The sequence below is a fragment of the Stenella coeruleoalba genome (genome assembly GCF_951394435.1).
Source record: "Stenella coeruleoalba genome assembly, chromosome: 4".
NCBI classification, from domain to species: Eukaryota; Metazoa; Chordata; class Mammalia; order Artiodactyla; family Delphinidae; genus Stenella; species Stenella coeruleoalba.
Genome location: NC_137149.1, coordinates 35,291,145 through 35,315,964, shown reverse-complemented (window position 1 = coordinate 35,315,964; position 24,820 = coordinate 35,291,145). Strand labels below are relative to the sequence as shown.

Here is a 24,820-nt window from a genome sequence, read left to right as displayed (position 1 = left end):
ATACCTAGAGCACTGACTGTTGAGTCACAGTGGAGGTACATCAAGCTGTAGTGGCTGAGTGTGTTCTGCAGTATTTATTACAGCTTGAGTATAGGTTATGACTATTTAGATTTCTTTACTCTAATACCATTCTCACTGGGAAACCGTCTGAATGTTACCTTGGTTTCTTTTCTAATCTGATATTGGTAAAGGCTTCTCTGGATAGTGAAAAAGGATATTCACATTAGTTTGAGAAAATATCACTACTTTTAAATTTGTAAGTAGGCAATTGGCTTATACAACTGGTTTATATACCAATTTCTTTGAGCTTGGTAAGCATGGGTCATTTCCTCTGTTCTAACTTTTGAACCACAATATGCTGGAAAGCTCTAGTCAAAGTAGAATGTCAATCTCTATTTCTCCTCCACTAGTCTGTAAATTCCTAAAAGACATAGAGAATGTCTTAATTATATTAACGTCCCCAGCATCTAGCACAGTCTCTAGTGTATTGCTGGAGATAGATAATTAGATATAAAATGAATGAATAATGAACGACAATGTACAATTCGTAACAGGAAGTTGAATGGGAGGATGTTTTGTGTGTCTGTAAATAAGATAAAATCTGTTCCATTGGGTCTGTAAGAAAGGTAGACTGAAAGTTATTGAACACCGTGAGCAGCTTCGCTTTCTATGTGAAAGGAAATAATAATAACAATATCCTAGGATAACCTCATTTAATATTTCTCATTACCAATCTGTCGAGTAAATTTGTTCATACTTCTTTCGGGAATTTGTAAAAAGTTTAGAATAATAAATAAAATAATTTTGAGGCTTAACCACAGTCGCAGAACACCAATCAGAGAAAGTCCTGATGTAAACAGCCTATGTAGCATCTTGAAACTATGAAAGTACATTATTTAAGTACTGGACTTATTATATGATTGCAAGTTGGGATTCAGATGAAAGTTGACAAGATTAAAAATCATGAGAGACATGATTCTAGAAATAGACAAGGCATGAAATGGATCAATGTGGAAGGCAAAGCTTTCCCAAGGGCCTAATCGCAGTTAGCATCCAGGTATTTAGTATTAGCTGATGATAATTGGCCATCAGAGCTGAAAATCCAGGTCAGTAGCTCACAGAATGTCATCACTGGCCCCACCATGCAGTGTTTTGATTTTCTCAATGTTCTGTCAATTGCATTTTTTTCTGAATAACTGTGTTCAGAATTCTGCGTTTTATCTCTCCTATTTTTTATTCATATATTTGTAGAATACAAGTAAGGAGTCTCTTTGATTATAATTTTACATTTATACAATGTTTCACACATCTAACAACTTATTAATTGGTTTTCAATTGCACTTTAGGAAGCTGAGGCAAAGACCAAAAGATTTGATGACTGTGATTCATGGAATCTAAGTTAAAATTTTTAAAACTCAGCCGCTTAAGTCTGTTTTTTCTGCTTACAATTAATAAGATTTATTGAATGTCTATTGGGTCTAAAAAACATAATAGAGAAAAATAATGAGTAGAGAACCAATTCCTTATCCTGAAGAAGATTATAATATAATGAAAAATGCAAAAATGTAAATTAAAACTGCATAAGAATGGGGATGCAAACGTGTAAATAAATTGAAAATATTTATGAGAACTTACTAGTTTATTATAAGCAGGAATGAAACTTACTAGTTTATTATAAACAGGAATGACTCAATGCATGTTACCTGTAGACTCAGGGAAGTTTAGACTGAATGACATGGATTTGGTTGATTTTTTTCATTCTTGAATATGTGAACATCCTGTTGTTCCTTGAACATCGTACACAAGCTCCTGTCCAAGATTATTCTCCCTGGCTTCTCCCTCTCCTTCTTCCCCCAGTTATTCTCACTGGCTAGCAACCTCATCTCATTCAAACCTTTGCACAGTTGTCACTTTTTCTGTGAATCATTTTCTGACCAGCCTATTTAAAATCGCAATCTGTCTTTCCAGCACCCCAAACCCCTTAGCTTGCTCTTTACTTTCAGTTGGTTGTGTTTATTCTTTACTTTGTGTCTCCTTATGCTAGAACACAAAAAAAGCAAGAATGTTCTGCTTGTTTTCTTTACTTATGTATTTCAGGCATGTAGACTGGATTTCACACATAATTGGTGTTCAGAGTTTTGAAAAATAAGTAAATGAAACTGAATACAAAAGCTAAAAGACTTTTAGTTGGCTAAGTGATGTTCACAGTTTTACTGTGTCATGAATCACTGGTATCATTTGTCCTCCCATTTTAAAATGAACATGTGTATATAAAGCTATTTCCCTTTTCTAGGCAAACAAATTCAGGTAAAGCATATTAGTGCACAAACAGTATTACCGATATATTATTTTGAATGCGTGAAAGCATTGCATTTCGTTCTGAATAAATGTTAAGGGTAAGAAAGATATTTATGACAATGTGAACATGGTACAAGCTACTGTGTTAAATACAGAATCAGCAAATGTACATAAAAGCTTATTTAATTGCTTTTATACAGACTAACCAGTTTCCCTTTGCATGAAACTGTTTTTCAACAATAGCTGAAGAGCTGCAAAGGCTATCAGAGTCTTGTAATGTGACTTCCTACCATCAATGTGGAAGAAGTCTGGAATATGGGAAAATTAAAGTGCATGTGTAGAAACAGAGTATCAGATAACTTATAATTCACATATATATGGCCTTAAGGACCCTGTTGCAAAACATTTAGAAACCTATTTGAAGATTTTTAGGAAAAATCTAAAAGAACCTAAAAGAAAGGATCTTTTATCGTGAAACAACAGCTATATTTTATTGATTTATTGCTCTCAAATACATTTTAACCATTACCTTGGGTCTCTGCTCATAAAATCTTCTGGAATGATTTCATATATCAAACTTTTAGGCCCCCAGGTTTGATGTAAATGCAAAAGTAGGCTCCTGGGTGGACAAAATTGCCTTGCTTTGTGAAATGCTGAAATCAAGAAATTGTAATCATCTTCCTCATAAAAAGGCAAGGGAAAGAGCACTTTGAAGCACAAACCTTGAGCAATGATAGATGTGCAACTGCTCAGTTCCCCTGTGTCTCATGGCTGGACAATGGTACTAGCTCAGACAGGCTACATATGCTAAGCAGGAAAGTTGGTGGACTTTCTGAAACTCCTGATATGTTTTAGGCAAGATAAGAGACTGGAATAGAGATGACTCAAACCTTTCACCATGGCTTAACAAATTTTATTGTAACTTGATACAAAGATTGATCGATGTTGGGTATTTCTTGAAGCTGAAAGACATATCCAGCTTCTGAGGCGATTGGATTTACTCTCCATGGCAACATGGATAGCTGTGGCCATCCATTGTCCTTGGCACAGGGACTTACCAGTTGAGAAAGAAGGGAGGTGGGACAAGGGAGGTAGCTCTTATAGCAACATTGCCTCTTCTTAATAGTTTAGAATCCACTTTACTCGTACATAGGCAGGATGGAAATGCACGTCATAAGTTAGTGAGAATAAGCTTTGGGCACCTTTTCTTCAGGTATCAGGGAAAAAAAATCTTTGACTTTCTATCCTGTACAGGTTAGACTGGAATGCCTGCAGCTGTTCTTATCTATCATATTAAATTAATGCAGGATGGATGATTTTGAGGTTTTAAGTTGTAAGAGAAAAAAGAATCAGTCTAGGAAATTAATTTGCCAGTCTAGGAAATATTGCCAACCTTAAAAAAATCTAGGAATTATATTCTTCAAGGGGGAAGTTATTCTTTTTAAATGTCTGAATTGGAAATGGTCAACTGTATGTGAGAAGGAACTTCTTGTTTTGATTAAAACCTCAGAGCATGTTTTGAAGAACCATCCCATGGACTATATACCCTACCACTTCTCTGTACCTTTTATCTGCACAGATGTTCTTAAATAACCATTATATCTCCTTAGGTCAAAATTACAGGCCTGCTTATTCTAACTTCATACTAGCAAATTAAAATAATATTCTCAAGAGTAACGTATGGAAAAAAATTAATGACAAGCATCAAAATCTAAAGTACTACTTCTTGGACTATTTAGGTTGGGCTTTTGTTGCTTCAGTTTAAAAGAACATGCTTAAAAATTTCAGTCCCAAGGGAGAAAAAGAGAACTAAGTAGTAACACTTGTGAAAAAAGTTCAGGATAGTCCAGAAGACGAGTTGAATTTTGCCAGTAATTTCAGAATTAGATGTGATTATAGGTGTATTTTGTTAGTGTCATCCAAGAAATTTGACACTGTTGCCAACTCCAACTAGCATGACTATTCAATTAACATTAGCTTAGAGCAATGCCTGTAAGGAATTATGTCAAGGTGAAACAAATGAGAAAACCCTATGTGTATATACATGGAATGTGGAAAATATTTCTGTGTGAGTGTGTGTGTGTGTGTGTGTGTGTGTGCAGTATTGTGTTTGGATTCTACTTCTTTACACTTCATTGGTCATGCTTCATTTTTAATGTAATTTCACTTTTCCACTGGAAACTTAGAATTTTAAAGTATTGTAAGGTTTCAGGTTTATGATGATCTGAAGACATAAAAAGGAATGCAGCCAGCAGCCACAAAAAGGAAGACAGGAGGGCATTAGAATAAGAAGTCCATTAAGGCAAGAGGAAATAAAGTTTGATGTTATGGGATCATGGTTAAAGATAAAAACTTATGGAGGCTTGTTATGGACTCAATTATGTCCTCACCACCACATTCTTTGAAGTTTACATGCCTTTTTATTTATTAGAAGTTTTTTCTAGATTTATTGAGATATAATTGGCATGTAACATTGTGCAAGTTTAAAGTGTACAAAATAATGATTTGATACATGTATCTATTGTGAGATGATTATCCCAGGTGGGTTAGTTAACACCTTCATTACATCACATAATTACCCTTTGTGTGTGTGTGTGTTGAGAACATTTAAGATCTACTCTCTTAACATCTGTGAGGCATCCCCAGTGGCTTGTGAGCTGGCTTCCTGATGGAGTCCATGATGGGTTAGTAGGATCCAAGTCCCTTTGATACGCTCAGTTTGGAGCCCTGCCTGCCGTTCTCCCAGCTGCTCTCTGTCCCCTAGTTGTGCAGATCTCCACAGTCCTCTGGATGGAGGGAGACAGAGATGGGTATCTTTGGCAGGGCCGCACACATCTGAGGAAGCCTGGCACTCCCCCGTCACATGCTCTTATTGCCCCCCCAGGGAGAAATCACAGCTGAGAAGGCCCTCTTGGCACTGAGCTGTGTCACCTTGGGGAAGAGGTGATGTGTGTAAAGTCAGTTTGTTCCTCTTACTCTTTCCACTGCATCCAATCTCATACTTTTTTGTGCTGGAACTTCTCTGCTGGACTCCTGGACTTCCACAAAGGCTCTCTGATCCATGGGTGACTGTCTAAATCACTTTTTTCAAGGGACTCCTGGTTCACAGCTAAGCGGGGGCAGAGCTGGTTCATGGGCCACTCAGGGGTTCACAGCCAAACAGAGGTCTGTACGTCTATTATCTGTCTTCCTGTGGGCAAGACTCTCCCAGCTATGGTGCTTGTGACGGACCAAAGCCAGACGGGGCTGTAGCCAAGTCCTCAGAGGTATGAAGCTGTTTCTGCATCTGTAGCTGAGACCGTGGTAGGTGAGTCAGCCGCCAGGGTGCAGGCCATTCTTCAAAGTGACTTTTCTCATTCTTGGACTGCACTGCGGTTTCACAGTCTCCTACCTGTATCTCTCAGTTTCTACAAAGGCACTCTTCCCGTGGATAGATGCCAAATTGTTGTTGTTGAGTGGGGCTATGATGAAGGACATCTTATTTGGCCATCTTGCTGATGTCACTCCCCCAGATTAATAGATTGAAGTCCTAACCCTCAGTACCTCAGCACCTCAGCATGTGACTGTATGTGGAGACAGGGTCTTTAAAGAAGTAATTAAGTTAAAATAAGGTCATTAGTGTGGGACCTAAACCAATATGACTGGTGTTCTTAAAAGAAGAGGTGGGGCTTCCCTGGTGGCGCTGTGGTTGAGAGTCCACCTGCCAATGCAGGGGACATGGGTTTGTGCCCCGGTCCGGGAAGATCCCACATGCTACGGAGTGTCTAGGCCCGTGAGCCATGGCCGTTGAGCCTGCGCGTCCGGAGCCTGTGCTCCGCAACGGGAGAGGCCACAACAGTGAGAGGCCCACATACCGCAAAAAAAAAAAAAAAAAAAAAAGAAGAGGTGATTAGAATACAGATACACAGAAGGAAGACCATGTGAAGATAGAGGGTTACAGCCATCTGCAACATAGCAGAGTGATCTTAGAAGAACCCAACCCTTGATGACACCTTGAACTCAGACTTCTAGCTTCCAGAATTGTGAGAAAATATTTCTGTTGTTTAAACTACAAGGCTATGGTATTTTGTTATGCAGCCTGAATAGATTAATACAGTGTTTGAAATGCTAAGGAGAGTATATTACATATGGCTTAATTCCAGCAAAGTAGGAAGCAAAATACTATACAAGTTCCCAGTGAAAATGGAGACTTCCAGAGAGGTTTTGATTGCCTGGAAATTGCTTTCAGGGAAGTAAAGGATAGACCAGGATCTCTATTTCCATCACTTGAGCCTCTCTTAGGTTATATATGGCCTTCCTCACAAGCACTGTTTTCCATGATAATTCCTTTGTAACAGAAATGACAAGCACAGAGAAAGCTTACTTGCTGGGCAAGGTGATAGATTCTTTGTGGTTGTTATACAAGTCAAAAATCCAATTGAATCTGTCACTTGAGCTTAGACTGAAGAGTGGTTCCTTTGATTAAGGCAAAAGGCCCCTTTGTTATCAAACTTAGGTATTCACTTCTGAAGGAGCAGATCTGGCTTGTTAGTATTTAGAGGAAGATAGTTAAAATAGAAAATAGCCAGAAAAAATTTCTATGGTTTATAAAACAATAGAAGCAAATTTATCTACCAGTATTTCAGCTATTCAAATAAATAAGACCAACTTCAACAAGAATCAACAAAAAACAAATTGTCACATATTATGAATATTGGGGCCAAGTCATGTTTTTGAGGCTTCTTTTATAGTAGAATAAGGAAGAATGTCAAAATATGGTTTAAAAATGTGGTTTACTTTAAAGGTATACATCTAGCTAATAACACAAAAATGTAATAAAATTATAGTACTCAGAACATATGGACAAAATATATAAATGTATCATTCATAATGAACTACAAGGTGATAGTTTGGTAATGGGACTGGAATTTGAAATTGTTTGATCAATATCTTCTGATCTTACTTATTGAGATGGCCTGGGTTGTTACACTGTAACTGGACAGCAATAGAGAGCCCACTCCTGACTTTACATTTCAAATTTCTCTCTCTTAAATTCTGGAAGGTATAGCAGTGTTTTACAATTTCTCATTCTGTGCTCTTAAGGACTTTCTTATCTTGTCCTTCAAAACTTCTATTTCCTTATCTTTCCCTTTACTACCTTTCTGAGCTAGTTTGTGACGACACAGTTTCTGTGCTACAGAAACAATGCTCAGCTTGCTGGAGTGACGCACTCAGCCAGGTAGTTCTAACAGTCATTTTGAGAATCACGAAAGGAAAGTCAAGCTGATAGTTACATTGTCGTTTGAGAGACGTATGGCCAGTGGATACATTTGAGGGCAGAAGTGGTGTATGAGTCAGTGGAGTTGTGTCCCTCTTTGATTTTAGTAAAAGGCTTAGTGCTTTTTATATTCATTTTAAAACTTTCAAATATATGAATTTATTTAAACTCCATGAAAAACCTTTGACCATATAGTTTCTCCATTTTATGGATGAGGGACTTAAAACCAAGGAGGGAGATGATTTCTTAAGATCCCAAAGGCAAGTTCAGAGCTAGGATTACTGGGCCTCTTCCTTCTTCATTAGCTAGGGATCATTTTGTATACATTCTGCTTCTCAAGACCCTGAAAAATAGCCTTTGCTTCTTTCCTCACGTAGCATTCTCAGGGGATGCTTAAGTGAAGCGTAGTCAAAGAATCTTACTCCACTAAGGGACAGCTCAAATGAGATTTATGTGATATGAGATATTTTTCTAAATCTGGAAGGGGAAAGAGTGAGAAAATAAGTTGGAATGATGGAGTGGGCCTGAGAATTTGAGGTTGGAACTTGGCTGATCTAATACTACATGAATAAGGACAGATTTATCTGTACTAAAACTATGAAATAGGGACTCAATACTTCAAATATTTGATGTGCTCATATGGTACCACTTAATTCCACGTTATTTATTTATGTCAAACACAGTTAAAGACAAATGGAAAAAAAGCATAAATCTTTGACAATATCATATATTCATTATACCTGGTAACCATAAAGCAAGTCTGCTGAAAGGACTGTTTTAGTCTCAAATAAATAGTTACTGTTAGGGTTTAGGATCTTTTGACAGACTGAAGTGGGGGAGAGAGTCAAGAAGATTTCTGTCTCGGTTACCCTTCTGGGGAAGAGGGTGTAAAAGAGGAAAGAGCTGCAATCAACTGCCAGGTCATCTCATCCTTCTCTGTTCTTGAAGTTGCAAGGAGGAATCTGGTATCTTGAGAATGCGCCTGGCCAGGTGAAGGGCTAGGCTGACATCATTTGCCAGAACAGCAGATTTTATGCCTTGATATGTGTTTATATATCTTGTCCTTTTAGAAACACAGTGTTGTTAATAAATTGTGGTCTGAAAGGTTGAGCCAGCCAGTGTCTTTTACAATTGGCTTTTATCTTAAAGGTGTGCATACTTTAATTGTTTTTTGAAACAGCATAAATCTAGAATATTTAAGATTACTCTTTTCTATATTTCTATAGAAAATAAGATCAGTCACTGAAAATTAATTTTTTTCTCTATAGTATATGACAAACTAAGAAAACATGGTTTATAAATAAATGTTGTCCTTATTTGTAGTTACCTTGAAATAAATCTACATGATTTGCACAGGTTTACCACTGGAATGCCCTAATCCAATTTCTTTCCCCGTAAAATTTTCTCTCCATCCTTTGGGAGAGTACCTCAAGTTCACCTCTTGGAGTAGCTTCCCTCATTTCTTCATGCAGGTAGGGTTAAATACTTCCTAATTAGACTTAGCATACTATACTTATAACACAGATACATGTTACAGTCGAGCATGTTTCTGTTTTCTTCTGTCTGGATATGGGGACATGCATTATTCATCTTTGTGTCTCCAAAACTTAGCATAGTTCTTGACATTCAATAAATACCTGTTGACTGAGGATATTTTAATTTTACCAACCATTTTATGAACACTTTAATTGCAAAAAATATCATTTATCTTTGTCTTACCAGTTTTTTGCCCTATCATGCACATAATAGGATTTCAAAAATATTATTTCAGTGAATAAAACAAAAACAGCTTTATATATTTCAAACCAAAATTAAAATCATTATTATTGCCCTTGGCTTTTGTATTTAGCAGGATATTTGGAAAGAATAGCTATATGAACCATGTGAAGGTACAGCTTTAAGAAAGAAGTTCAATTATGTTTGCTTACTTGATCTATTATATCCTTAAATTACAATTGTTCTACAATAATGCCACTTTTCTAAAGAAACCAAGGCCCTAGGCTCTCAAGATACAGTGCTAAATTAAAAAAGAAAAAAAAAGTTGTCTATTTTCACAGAATTTACATCCTATTAAAGATGTAGTCATTATATAATAAATACACAAATACATATGAAATTACAAATTATGATGAATTCTATGGAGAAAAAGAATTATATCTAGGTTTATGGAATGCAATGGAAGTTATATTTGAGGAAGTAATATTTAAGCTGGAACCTAGAGGATGTACAGAGAGAAGAATGAAGGGCACATCATTCTATGTCCTGATAATAGTGTGAGTGAAGACTGAGAATTGGGAGAAACTTTGATGTGCTAGAGCAGCTGAGAGCAAGTGTCACTGGAACGTAGTATATGAAGAGTGAAGTTTCATAGAATTAGATTGGCAGAGTAGGTGGTAGCAAGATTCTGCAGGATCTCATAGGTTATTTGGGGGGTTTGCAATTGCTTTGATCTATTTTCTTAACTATATCAGGGAACCACTGAAAAACTAGGCAGATTGCATGAATTGATTTAGAATTTAAAAACATCATCTTGTACAGCATGGTGACTATTGTTAATAATACTGTACTGTATATTTAAAAGTTGCTAGGAGAGTAGATCTTAAAAGTTCCCATAATAAGAAAAAATTATAACTATGTGTGCTGATGGATGTTAACCAGACTTACTGTGATGATCATATAGCAATATATACAAATATTAAATCATTATGTTGTATACCTAAAACTAATATAATGTTATATTTAAAATTATATCTCAATAAAAAATCTTGGATGCTGAATGGAGAATAAAGTTGAAGAGAACAAGTGTAGATCTGGGGAAATGAGTTGGAGAGGCAGTGGTAGTGGACCTAATGACTGTTGTAATGATAGTATCTTGGAGAATTATTTCAATGGAAGTGGAGGGAAGTACAGAAATGGGAGATATTTTTCGAGAGGGACTCATTAGGGTTTAGTGATGAATTAGATGATAGTGAGAGGGAAAGGGAAGTTTAAAAATGACTCTTTTCAGAATTTAGTATCTGGGTGAATGGAAGTGCCAACTACTAATATTTGGATGACTGTAGAAGAGTCTGCTTTTATGACAGACATGGAGACTTAAAGATCAGTTTTGTATATTATAATCTAAAAATACCTCAGAAATAGCCAAAACAAGGACATCAAGTATGCAGCTGATTATTTCATAAACTTAGAGCTCATAGAGGAAGTATTGTTTTGGAATATATATTTCAGAGTCAGAGATCTATAGATGATATTTAATGTCATGGAAATGAATGAATATAAAAATGAATATAGAAGATAGGAATGAATATATTCTGTACTATTGGTTCTGTTTCACTGAAGAACCCTGACTAATACTGCTATGATATCAATTATACTGCACAGCTCCCTATTGCATACTCCATATTTTTGGCCTTCCTAGAAGTAGTCCAATTTCTGAGCACGTTCATTTTTATATAAAAATATATTTGCTCTAGGGGAGAATACATTTTTTCCTGATCATCTAATCTATTCCTCATCAGTTTAGCTAATGGCATTATGGCATTGCTTCATACATTGTTAATTCATTGATTCTGAAAATATTTATTGAGCATTTTGTATATATATGCATATATATGGTACTGGCTCAAACAATTATCGAGGCCAAGAACTTCCACAATTTGCCATCTGCAAGATGGAGACCCAGGAAGGCTGGTGGAGAAAATTTATGTCACAACTTAAGCAGTCAGGGAGAGAGCAAATTCAACCTTCTGCTTTTTTTGTTGTATTTAGGCTCTCAACAGATGTGATGATGTCCACCTACATTGGGGAGGACCATCTGCTTTACTTATTCCACCAATTCAAATGCTAATCTCTTCTGGAAATATCCTCACAGACACACCCAGACATAATATTTAACCAGCTATCTGGGTATCTGATGGCCCAGTCAAGTTGACACATAAAATTAATCATTACAATAGCATAGGCTTCATTATGCCATTGAATTGAATTTTAGTATGTTACTAATAGAGAAAGATAGATACATGTCTGGATTGTTCATTGCATATTCATTGCATTCTATTTCAATGGTGGCTAAAGAAACTACTTTCATATACAAACTTATTTTTATGATGTGTGATATTATGTCAGTGTAGATTTATTTATACCCTAAGGTAAATATAAGTCAAAATACATATTCTAGAAGCTTGTGCTTTCTCTCCTTAATTTCAATAATGGTAAAAAGAAAGAATTTGCTTTTTATTGAAAGGAATAACTCAGAAAAGATAACAATATGTAGGTACATTTAGTTTTATAAGACTGTTTAAGAAAGAGGATAATAAATAGGTAAGTAAGTTAATAAATAATAAATAAAATCTCAAAGAGTAAAAGTAAGGGACAAACAGTTGCCTCCTAAGACAGAAGGGAAACTAAAATTTGTTGAGGCCCTGTTATGTGCAAGGTACTGTGCTTGCACTGTATGCATTATATGCTCATTTTAATTAATGCTATTGGTATGTATTGGAGGTGCCCAGCTAACTGTGTTTTAATTAAAGTGAAAGGTCTAGTAGGTAAGAATTTATTTTCTAACAGGGAGTGTTGTCAAGAAGTAGAAGAGGCTGATTCTGGAGGTAAAGGTAATAGAATATCTCTCTGTACATTAAATTCTATTCAAGTGAATGACTCCATATTGCTAAGGTAGACCTCTCCTCTAACCTTCTGTTATTTTTTTCCCTTGTGATCCTTAGGTGTTTTGCATATCTGTTTGTGTTTTGATATATTTCTTCACTTTTCAATGGTGACATCTTCTTTTTCAACAATTGGAGTTTTAAATTTAAAAATGATACATTTAGTCTCATGATTTTCATGCCATAATTAAGAGATCTTATCTTTTGTGTTTTAGTCCATGAAGTACAGATTATTCTAAGTGCTCTGCTTCTCTGTCTTGTTTCTAGCAGCTGGGTTCCCTAAGGTTTGTTTTTACTTCCTTTTGCCAAGTCTAGGCCCTGTCTGTCTTTGCCTGTAAAGATAAACTGAGTATTCTTTTCAGGACTGCAAATCTGACATGACAGAGAGAGCACAGTCTTCTCTCCTATTCGTCAGCTGTGTCCTCGGAAGATGGAGAAAGACAGTCTAGTCTGCCCCGTGTGGCCGTAGTGGGTGTATTAGCACTTTCACAGTCTCCGGAATAATGAGGTTGTTGCATAAAACCCTGTGCTTTTCTCTCCTTGATTGTACCACCTTCTGGCTTCACACACCCTGCTGAGCTCTGCCCACTCTCCTATCACAGTTACTGCTTCTCTCAGAAGACTTAGCATGTGGCAGATGAGAAGGTAGAACTCAGGCCACCATCTTCCCCAGATAGGTAACCTGTGTGAATATCTCAAAGACATCTCAAAATTTATGTATTAAAAAATTTCCCTCCATTCTCCACTCCCCCTCTCCACACCCCCTTCCAAGGCTGTTCTTTCTGTGAATTTCCCTATCTCTGTAAGTGGCACCACCACCCATCTAGACATTTAGAAGTCATGCTTATTTCTTTGCATCCCCTCATTTTCACTGCCCCATTCAATACCTAGGCAAATCCTGTTGGCCAAGTCACCAAAATATGTCTAAATCTTTTTGTATTGTCATCTCTATTACTATAATCTCTGAGAAAGCATCATTATCTTTCTCCTGGACTAATGCAATAACCACCTAATTGGACTTTGCTATCAAAGCTATTGTTATATTTTAATAGCTAATAATAAAATAATAATTGTCTTAATTATCTCAGGCTGCTATAACAAAATGCCATCGACTGACTGGCTTCAATAACACACATGCATTTTCTCACAGTTCTGGAGACTGGAAGTTTGAGTTCAGGGTACTGGCATGATTGATTTCTGGTGAAGTTCTGCTTCCTGGTGTGTAGGTGGCCACCATATGTATTTAAGGAGAGAGGGAGAGTGAGTGACCTCTCTGGTGTGTCCTCTTACAAGAACACTAATCCTATTGGATCAGGGCCCCATCCTGATGACCACATTTAACTGTATTTATCACTGTATAGACCCTATCTTCAAACACCGTCATATTAGAGGTTAGAGCTTCAACATATGAATTTAGCAGAGACACAATTCAGTCTTTAGTAATACTAAATGTAAGACATTATAATATCAAGTTCTTATTTGTCAATGTGTTTAGGTCTATTATTTTCTAGAGTTTCCCTTTGAATTGGTAATTACCTATTGATATTTTCCAGAAAGTAACATTTTTCTTTTGATATTAGTTTTAATATTTCTATTAATATACCATAATTCATTGTTTGGCCTGGGAAGAATAATTCCCAAATTGGAAGAGGCACACAACTTATTTACGGAGTTGTTGAGAGAAATTCTTTCTCTGATATTTTAAAGTATAAGTTTTAAACTTGTTTCTATTTAGTATTGAGGCAAAGAATTTAAATGGCTTATCAGGTAGCTGATCAGTGGTGTACATTTAAGCACATAACTTTATGGAATAGTTAGAAGCGAACTTTGAAGTTCATTACACAGTAGTGTACAGCAGTGTCAAGAGCACTGGACTCAAAGACTTTGATTTAAATCTAGGCCCTGACTGTAAATAGCTATGTAACATTGGGTAAATTAAATCTTTCTGAACATCGGTAGCCTTATTAGTAGAGATAAGAACACTCATCATACAAGGGATTGTGAGGATTAAATGGAAATGAGAATGCCAGGCTCATAAAATACTCAGGGCACACTGAGATATTCATTTTTACTTCATTCCCAAGATCTGACTAACTTATAAGCATATTTTAAATTATTGGTACTGAGGCCTAAGTTGGTTATGAATGTGCTTTTATAAAGGCAATGGAGGGCTACGGTGGTGGGCTTGGGGACAGTGGGTAAAATGAAAATTGGGTACTGGAGAGCCAAGGTCTTCTATCAAATTTTGTGGGAGAAGGTATGCAAACAATAGGAGTTTTAAAAACAGCTCTTTTAAAATCATAATTCCTGCTAATCTGAGTTTGTGTGATTGTGAACAGAAATAGAGATAGAGAGATATGGCATCACTCCATGTTTTCCATTACAGCTTAAAACATAACAAGCCCAATCATTTTATAGTCACAATGGCTTTGTCACGTCTTCAACACAGCATATTTCTATAAGATAACAACATAACAGATGTTCCTTGAAAATCTTTCCTATAGGAAAAAATGAATAAGATCATTACCAGAGGAAGAAAAAGAATAAATGTTTTGTTCTTAATTTATATTTTAGTTTTATAACTGGAGAATTAAGAACTTGAAATGTATTTAATAAAATATTAATTGAACAATAAAAAGACCATAAATATTTTTACAAAGTTAAAAATTACCTAGACTCTAATGCCCATTTAACTGTTAACTATAATATTTAGAGCATAAAATTAATCCAAGGCATATAATCTCAGTATCTTTTTTTATTGGTATTTAAGACCTCAATTTGTTTGCAAAGTTCATCTGAGAAAAATAAAAATAACCTGTCTATATATTTACTCCTTTAGATGCATGAATAATTTCTGGGAAAGAGAAATATCCTTTACTCTAACAATTCCAGAAATATATTTTAAAACATCAAATTTAAGTCCTCCTCATGATATGTCAGGAAAATTGGTGTTGTTCCAGAAAATTAAGTTTTATGGGTTCAGTTAGACCAGTAATGTCAGAAATTAGTGACTTGTGCTAGAGGAAACTCCTAGAGAGGTTATTGGGAGACTACTGAATTTTAAGTGAAACATTAGTATAAATTTGTGGGTCACTACAACACATGAAAGACACAACCAAAGAAAAAGGACAGGATATATTATAAAGATCTTTGTAATGTCAGAAACATCAACATATTGTATAGTTTGTATATACTGTATAGAGTATATAGAGTATATATTGTGTATAATATATACAGAGTAACTTGAGTGTGTATATGTATATGTATATCTATCTATCTGTCTATCTATCTATCTATCTATCTATCTATCTATCTATCTATCTGTCTGTCTTTTTCCCTAAGAACAACTATAAGCTCTGGAAAAAGTATAAATTACAATAACAACTACAAAACTGTTTTATGGCACTGGAGAGTGGTCAAAATTATGCTGAAACTGGAGACTACATAACCTGGGTGAGATTCATACATATATAAACTTCTCCGAATTCCTTGGCTTCCCCTGCAATGCACAAGACAAGGCTACTAGCATCTTAGGAGGTGAAAAACAGCTGAAAGCCTGTAAGAGGGAGGAGATTTTAGCAGCTACTCCTCATATAAGAGAGACAGAGTTTAAAGTTTGAGTCTCTTCAAACTAGAGTCTCAGTAGACAACTTGGGTTTTCCCACAAGATCTAGGCCTTAAGATTAAATACTATACCTAGGATTAAGAAATTAACCTTAAAACCAAGGGCAAAACTAAAATAGATTCATCCTAATGAAGTACCAAACCTCTGCAAATTTGAATGATCTACCAGCAACTTACCTGTCTGCTCAGAGAAAGCACAGCATTTTTCAGATGAATGGCACCCTGAGTCTTAACATCCTATCTCACAGTACCCAGTATACAACTCCAAATTGTTGTACATGCAAAGAAATGTAAAAATGTGACCCATAATCAAGAAAAAATGAGTCAGTACGTTTTGCAATTAATAGGTAAGGTTTTTATATAACTATGAAAAATGTGTTAAAGTATTTACAGAAACAGATGGCTTAAAAGATGGAGAATTTCAGGAGGTATATGAAAATTGTAAAACTGTAAAATATTCAGATGGAAATCTTAGAACAATATCTGAAGTAATTTAATAAAGTATTAGATGTTTCATTTCAATTCTGACTATATAAACATTTGATAAGTACTTGATAATGCTTGATTCATTTTGTCAGTATCTCTTATCACTTTCCAAGATTATACTCCTAGAATAAGACATTTCTTTTGTTTCTATTACTACTAGAAGAGAAAAATACTTTTTTAGGACCATTAAACTAGCAAAATCATTGAAGTGCTGAGTCCACATTAATTGCTTCTGTTTCTGGCTAGAGTCTATTTTTGCTAGCAACTCACAAAACATGAGAATTGGTGTACAATGCCTTATCAAAAATGAAAACCAGATTTGGAGAGCCAAAATGAGTCATGATCTTTTAATATTAATATTTTATTTGAGTCATAAATATTAGAAGACTGTGAGTCATTTGAGTCATGGTTTAAGACAAATAAGCAAACAAAGAAATAGAAAACTTTCATTAATTTTGAAATATTCTGCCTTTCATAATAAGTATAAGCTTTCATGTGTAATAATAATTATTTTTAAAGTAATGATTCACTTGAGCCTTTCAGCTTTGCAAAGTTTGTTGAAAGAGATAGTTAAGCAAATGGATGTTTCTTATGTAAAGTTGTAAGTTGCATGCTAGAGTTTGCTGTGTGATGTAATGGGAGCACACGGACAAACACTGAATGCAGATTGGGGGTGGAAGTTTCAAAGAGGCTTTCTAGAGGAAGCAGTGCCTGTGATACAGCTTTGAAGACAAATAGGAAATATCCAGGTGAGAGGAGCAGAAAAGGAGTGGGAGAGTGGGGGGAAGAGTGTCCTAGTCACATAAATAAAATATGCAAAGCTCATACCTCACTCTAGTACTACAAATAGTTTGACTGACTGGGGATGTAGTGCATAATATAAGATATGCTGATGAAGAAAGTAAGAGAGATGGATTGAAGTGAGATTAGGGAGGGCCAGAGAAACCATTAAAGGATTTTTAAGGAGAGTATTAATAAATTTAGATTTTAGAGAGATTACTTTGAAAGCAGTGTAGAATCGATTTTACTTGAATTAGATTTAATGGAGGCAGGAGGATCATTAGTTGATGAGTATATTAATCTAGGTAAGAAATTATGTAGTCTAAACAAAAGTAGAGCAGGAGCTTAGGAAAGAAAAATATATATTTATATTTGAGTGCTTTTAGAGTTAATTTGAAGGACTTTCTCATTGACTGAGTTTCAGTTGAGGAAAGAGAGATGTTACAGATTATTTCCAGTTTCTTTTGTCTGGTCACTCTGTGGATATTAGTAATATTCTATGAAATGGAAAGAAGACTTCCAAAGTCTCGACAAAGACCGTTATTTCATTTTGACACGCTTATTTTGAACTGTCTGTTATACATAGGGTTGGGACGAGAGGTGGTTAATAGAATTTTAATCTGGAGCTCAGAGCCTGAACCTCAGAAGAGGAGTCTAGATATGGGCATAATGTTAATGTCGATTTGGGAGTAATTTTCAAAGATGTTGATGTCGTGGGAGTGGATGAAATTATCCAAATAAGACTGTATATGAAAGCTATAAAGATATGAAGAATGGGCCTGCAGGGTAAAGAGTAGCATTGAAGTGGTATAGGAAGAAAAGCCAGAAAAGGATACTAAAGAGGAGTATCCTGCAGAGAGAAAGGAGGCAAATTCCATGGAAGGAGAGGCTTCTCAAGTGGTGAGTGATGAAAAGGTATCTACTGTGTCAATCTGATCAAGGACTGAATATATCCAATGAATTTACAACAAAGAAGGCACAGGTATCTTTGTCAAGGGTAGTTTCAGCAGAATGGTACGTTGGAAGTCACAAAGCATTAACAAGAGGAGCAAAAGATTGGTAAACAAGAGGAGAAAGCAAATGTAAACAACACAAGATGGAAGAGATGTGAATGTGCTTATATTTTGGAAGAGAATTATAGTGAAGTGAAAGAGGTCATGGTTCAGAAGAGAGATGGTTTAATTGAGGGATGACTACTTTTGAGAAGGAGGTGCCCAGGATCTAGAACACAGGTAATGTATTGATGAAAAACATAAGAAGACAGTGATCAGAGGAAGATAGCAGTAGCTGGATGAGGTGTGCAGACAGTGAGCCTAGTCAGCAGTCTGTGGCCACTTGAACCCCCATCCCCGCATTGAAGTGAATCCAAATATAATACTGCAGAAGAGCTGTGTTGTTATGAAAACGTGGAGCTCAGTTGTAAGGAACAATCAGACCTGGAAGAGACCAGTATCAACGTGACTGGGGAAGGATATTCATCAGCTTTAGGGAATCACACTTACAAAAATAAAATGAAGTGCATACTAAAGTTTTAATCAAAATGAATCGTAGGGAAAAATGATCATTGGGAATGTTGTGAGGTCATTTGCTAGATCTACCTGCTCTCAAATTGGAATATACCTACAATTTTCTTGGATAAAGGATTCAAAATGAATAGATTAATTCTCTCTCCTACTACTTAAAGTTAATATAAATAAAGCTATAAGCTTTTTCCCACTCAACTAATATAACTTGGTACTTTAGTTGTATGAAAAAACTGATCCATTTCAGAGAAATGAGAATCTGATCTGTACTGTTAAATCACCCAAAGACAGAGATTCTGTGACTTTCCTCTAAAATTTTAAAATACCATTTATAAATTCATGTCTGGAAAATAGTCCCTTTTGCTTATAACAAAATTTTTTGGTTTGTTATCACAGAATATAACAGAGTAGCCATTGATATGCCTTATATACATTAAGAAATTAGATCATTACAGCAAAATGTCCCTGAACTATGCCTCCCATCTAAGGCTATGAGACTTGAAGAAGGTATGGGTATACACCCTTACCTTTGAATCATGTGCTCAAAGCTGCCTAAATTCTCAGATATCTTATAGGAAAAAGATAAGAGAGCAATAGAAATGGAATTGTAAGGCCTAGGATCTCCCATTCATTGTATTACAGATGATCCTTAAGTAAATGTAAGCTGATTTATTTATTGCCTCAAAACACCGGAGTTCGTGCTCACTGTACTGAATACTTCCTAGTGAAAATATGTGGTCTGATAATGAAATGTTCCAGGAGATGCCTCATGAAATCTTATGTCTAGAAGTTAGATTGTAATGTTCCAGGTATTGTAATGATGGAGATCTGGCTTGTATTCTCAGTCAAGTGAAAGAAAAAGTGTCTTCTAGTTCTCCATGAAGGCTTATCTAAAATTGAACACTCTCTCTTGTTCAAACTGGATTAAATGTGGCATACAAACTTATTGTCACCAGTCATTAGTTTTCAATTTCCTTGAGGCACTGTGTATGAAGGGAACTATTATCTAATACTTGATCTTCTGCTTTTTAATCAGCATGGGTAGCATTTGAAGGACCTGTTGTTTATTCTAATTATTACTGGAGTTCCTATTCCCTTGGTTTTGCAACTACTATTCTGTCCATTGTTTTCAGTTCTTTTAGGATGCTTTTTTCCTTTACAGATTTAATATGTGAGGCATGTATGTGTTCCTTTAAGGTGTCAGTGAAATCATTCTTTTCATCTGGGCTTAGGTGGCCGTGGAAAAAGGCTTTAGGAATTTCTATTTCAGAGACTTTTTATAATTTTCATTTCAGATCATATTGGAGAATGATGAAATAATAAGGCAGAAATAATCTGACACTAATATCTGAGAATCCAAAGGTAAGAACTATTTACAGTATATTATTTCACTGATCTAAATATTTCCAAATAAAAACAGGTTAAAAACAGATTTGGGAGAAATACAAATAATTTTAAAAATCCATAAGTTTGGAAATACACTGCGTGAAGCACATAGAAGTACAGAGAATCATAGTCCTTTGGGGAATCTACTACTTAAGCAAAGTAGTAGAGGTGAAAGTCTCTCTGAAATCTTTTCAGAAGTGAAATAAAAATGAAAACAGTAGCAGAACGACATCTGAAAAGACTTGGAGCAAGTAATTAGAATCACATGAATAAAGGGTTCATGTGCAACCTGGTGTGACAGAAACAATAGTAACAACAACAACAACATTAGTTTTCTATTTATAATCCTCTCCTGACTTGAAGGAGAGTGAAATTGGGTCTATGGAGAATATTGTGTTTGCTGAGAAGGGTAACGGATGTAGGTGGGGATTGCAAGTTTGGAATTATTTGAATCATAGGATCTTTGCTACAGTTTGGATTATAGGAACTGTGCTGGATTTGTCTTGAAAAATAATGGGTGAATAGGCTTTCTGAGGCAGAGAAATGGATCAAGTAGAGGCTGCAAGAAGGAAAGGTGAAGAGGGAGAGAGAGACACAAACAATTGCCTGGGAGCTGACTTGCAAAGAAATGCCAAAAGAGATTTATGTTCTGAGAGGCAAATTCTCCCTTTGGGCTAATGTACAAAATCCTCAGCAAAATTTACATTTGTCATTCAGGATACATGAAAATGAAAAAAAGTGATATATATGAAGTTACTTAAAATCTGGGTCATATGAATAATGGTAAATGAAAACAGTAGGTTATCGGGAACTAGCTATCATACAAAATCAAGAGTCAGAATCACTTATAGAGCACTATGTGGGGGGCAGACAGGTGTCATTCTAGGCACTTTTAAGGACTGCACTGTCCCTTGTTGCAAAGACTATGTAAAGGTGGAACAGCAAAATAATTTCAAAAGGAACTCTTTCCTTTAAGGCAGGAATGAAGAAAGAGGAGTAAGGGGGAAAGGGGAAATAGAAGGGCTCTCAAAAGCAAACTGGGGATGAGATAAAGGAGTAAAATGTTCAAGTCGAACAAACAGAAAAACAGTTTCCTCGGTTTTCTTTCTGTTTAAGGTTAAGCCTGTTAGAATAAAGTGGAGAGAAACAGTACCCTCATTAAAGAGCTGTCTCACTTGTCAGGAAACTTACATCTTTATAGCAGAGCAGAAATCCTCCTTGGTGCCAGGAAGCCCTTGACTGTATCAACCCCTGTGTCCTATCTGTCAAGAAAGAGATTATTCTTGTATTCTTTGCATTTTAGAAAGGATTTTTGTTTTTAGGAAAAATATTTTTAGCTGATGTTACCAGCTGAGGGCCTGGGGTAGAATGGGAGGCTTGTGGAAATATTTTCTGGGCTAGTAAATCGGTTTTGGAGATATGCACCACTTAAGCCTAAGAGTATACTCCCTGCTATCCATCATTCTCTTAACTTAACCTCTCTATTAATTATTTTCTTGACCAGGCAGTTTATATTTGATGTTGATAAAGTTAGTTTTGCAAAACACTGAAGTGTTATTTTCCTCTATGAAAGAAAGGAGGCATTTTTTTTCAGCACAGTTTGATGTTAAGGGAATTTGGAATTTTACAATGAGAAGTATATACATGGAGGGGCTGTACAACTAAGGAAGAAGAGCTGAAATCTCTCTTCATGGCTATGCAAACCGCAGAGTTACACCTCCACTGGTGACTTCCTAAATTCAGTGCCTGTGGAACATCTGAATAGACAACAAGTGTTCCTGCAACTGAGACAGGTCTGGCTTTAGTAGCTGTGGGCTTTATGGGCATGTACATGCAGGTGTTGTGCCAGGCCAGAGTCTGAGCTGCCTCAATAGCTCCCACAGCAGGTCCAGGTGCATGACTACTGCAGTCCTGGAACCTGACCTCAGTAGATCTGCACTGGTGGCCTGGTGAAAACAACACCTGTGAGTCACCAGGACCATCTGCCAGCATACCCAAGGTTAAGGTGGGACTGACAGCAGTGCCAACAACAGTGTACTTTATGAGCCTGCACAAAGCATGAAAGGGGACACAACAGAGCACACTCACAGGTGAACAACCCCAGAGGAGGAATACTCAGAGGATTCTCTCCCAGTGGGAGTACTTCAATCCTGCCTACCTTGCATCACAGATCAGAAACACAGCTAAGAAGCATATCTCAGGGCCTCTACTTCAACAACTAGGGAGCACACCATACCCCTGACAGGGCAGTGACAATCACAGAGCAAAGGGGAGACCCAGCTCAATATCCAGCTTACCCACCAGGAGGCAGAAACCAGAAGCAAGAAGAACTGTGATCCTGCAGGCTGTGGAAAGGATACCATAAACACAAAAAGTTAGACAAAATGAGTTGACAGAGAAATCAGTTGCAGATGAAGGAGCAAGATAAAAACCTACAGAACAACTAAACGAAGAGGAGATAGTCAATCAACCTGAAAAAGAATTCAGAATAATGATAGTAAAGATGATCCAAGATCTTGGAAAAAGAATGGAGGCATGGATTGAGAAGATGCAACAAATGTTTAATGAAGACCTAGAAGAACTAAAGAACAAACAAACAGAGATGAACAATGCAATAACTGAAATGAAAAATACTCTAGAAGGAATCAATAGCAGAATAACTGAGGCAGAAGAATGGATAAGTGAGCTGGAAGACAAAATGGTGGAAATCACTGCCATGGAACAGAATAAAGAAAAAAGGACAGTCTCAGAGACCTATGCGACAACATCAAACACAAGAACATTTGAATTACAGCAGTCCCAGAAGAAGAAGAGAAAGAGAAAGGGCCTGGGAAAATATTTGAAGAGATTATAGTCAAAAACGTCCCTAATGTGGAAAAGGAAATAGTCACCCAAGTCCAGGAGGCACAGAGTCCCATACAGGATAAACCCAAGAAGGAACATGCCGAGATACATATTCATCAAACTAACAAAAATTAAATGCAAAGAAAAAATATTAAAAACAACAAGGGAAAGCAACAAATCACATACAAGGGAATCCCCATAAGGTTATCAGATGACTTTTCAGCACAGACTCTGCAAGCCGGGAGGGAGTGTCATGATATGTTTAATGTAATGAAAGGGAAAAACATACAACCAAGAACACTCTACACAGCAAGGCTGTCATTCAGATTCAATGGAGAAATCAAAAGCTTTACAGACAAGCAAAAGCTAAGAGAATTCAGCACCACCAAACCAGCCCTACAACAAATGCCAAAGGAAGTTCTCTAGGCAGGGGAAAAAAAAACTTCAAAGAGACCACAACTAGAAACAAGAAAATCACAAGTGGGAAGGCTAACTGGTAAAGGCAAACATACAGTAAAGGCAGGAAATCATCCATAAAAAATATAATATTAAAATCAGCAACAGTGAGAAGAGAAGTTGGAAATGGGAATTGCATTTGAAACGAAGAGACCAGCAACTTAAAACAACCTTGTATATACATAGACTGCTTTGTCAAAACCTCATGGAAAACACAAACCAAAAAACTACAATAGATACACACACAAAAAAGAAAAAGCAACCCAAACACAACACTAAAGATGGTCATCAGATCACAAGCGAAGAGAACAAAAGAGGAAAGGAAGAAAAAACACCTACAAAAACAAACCCAAAACAATTAAGAAATTAGCAATAGAACTACATGTCAATAATTACCTTAAATGTAAATGGATTAAATGCTCAAACCAAAAGACTTAGACTGACTGAATGGATACAAAAACAAGGCCCTATATAGGCTGTCTACAAGAAACCCACTTCAGACCTAGGGATACATACAGACTGAAAGTGAAGAGATGGAAAAAGATATTCCATGCAAATGGAAATCAAAAGAAAGCCAGAGTAGCAATATTCATATCAGACAAAAGAGACTTGAAAATAAAGACTGATACAAGAGACAAGGAAGGTCACTACATAATGATCAAGGGATCAATCCAAGAAGAAGATACGAAATTGTAAATATTTATGTATGCAGCATAGGAGCACCTCAATATATAAGGCAAATGGTAACAGCCGTAAAAGGAGAAATCAACAGTAATACAATAATAGTGGGGGACTTTGACACCCCGCTTACACCAATGGACAGATCATCCAGACAGAAAATTAATAAGGAAACATAGCCTTAAATGACACATTAGACCAAATAGACTTAAATGATATTTACAGGGCATTCCATTTGAAAGCAGCAGAATACACTTTCTTCTCAAGTGCACATGGAACATTCTCCAGGATAGATCACATCTTGGGTCACAGATCAAGCCTTGATAAATTTAAGAAAATTGAAATCATATCAAGCACCTTGTCTGACCACAACCCTCTGAGGTTAGAACTCAATTACAGGAAATAATCTATAAAAAACACAAATACATGAAGGCTAACCAATATGTTATTAAATAACCAATGGGTCACTGAGGAAATCAAAGAGGAAATCAAAAAATACCTAGAGACAAATGACAATGAAAACATCGATCCTAGATCTATGCGACACAGCAAAAACAGTTCTAAGAGGGAAGTTTATAGCAATACAATCTTACCTTAAGAAACAAGAAAAATCTCAAACAAACGACCTAATCTTATACCTAAAGCTACTAGAAAAAGAAGAATGGAGAGAACCCAAAGTTAGTAGAAGGAAAGAAACCATAAAGATCAGAGCAGAAATAAATGAAATAGAGACAAAGAAAACAGTAGCAAAGGTCAGTGAAACTGAAATCTGGTTTTTTGAGAAGATAAACAAAATTGATAAATCTTTAGCCAGACTCATCAAGAAA

The 24,820-nt window shown here is 36.1% G+C and overlaps 1 protein-coding gene and 1 long non-coding RNA gene across 2 annotated transcripts in view; one reads left to right on the top strand and one right to left on the bottom strand.

Moving 5' to 3' along the window:
• LOC307185862 overlaps nucleotides 1-20,126 on the top strand; it is a 232,214-nt gene extending 212,088 nt beyond the window's left edge. Inside the window, exon 4 of the long non-coding RNA XR_013828189.1 lies at nucleotides 19,925-20,126. This is a non-coding gene — a long non-coding RNA (uncharacterized lncRNA). The remainder of the gene's footprint in view (nucleotides 1-19,924) is intronic.
• Nucleotides 1-24,820, bottom strand: part of TACR3 (tachykinin receptor 3) — a gene marked incomplete at its 5' end in the record, with an annotated part of 57,044 nt that overhangs the window by 2,323 nt on the left and 29,901 nt on the right. The gene's annotated exons all lie outside the window — the stretch shown is intronic.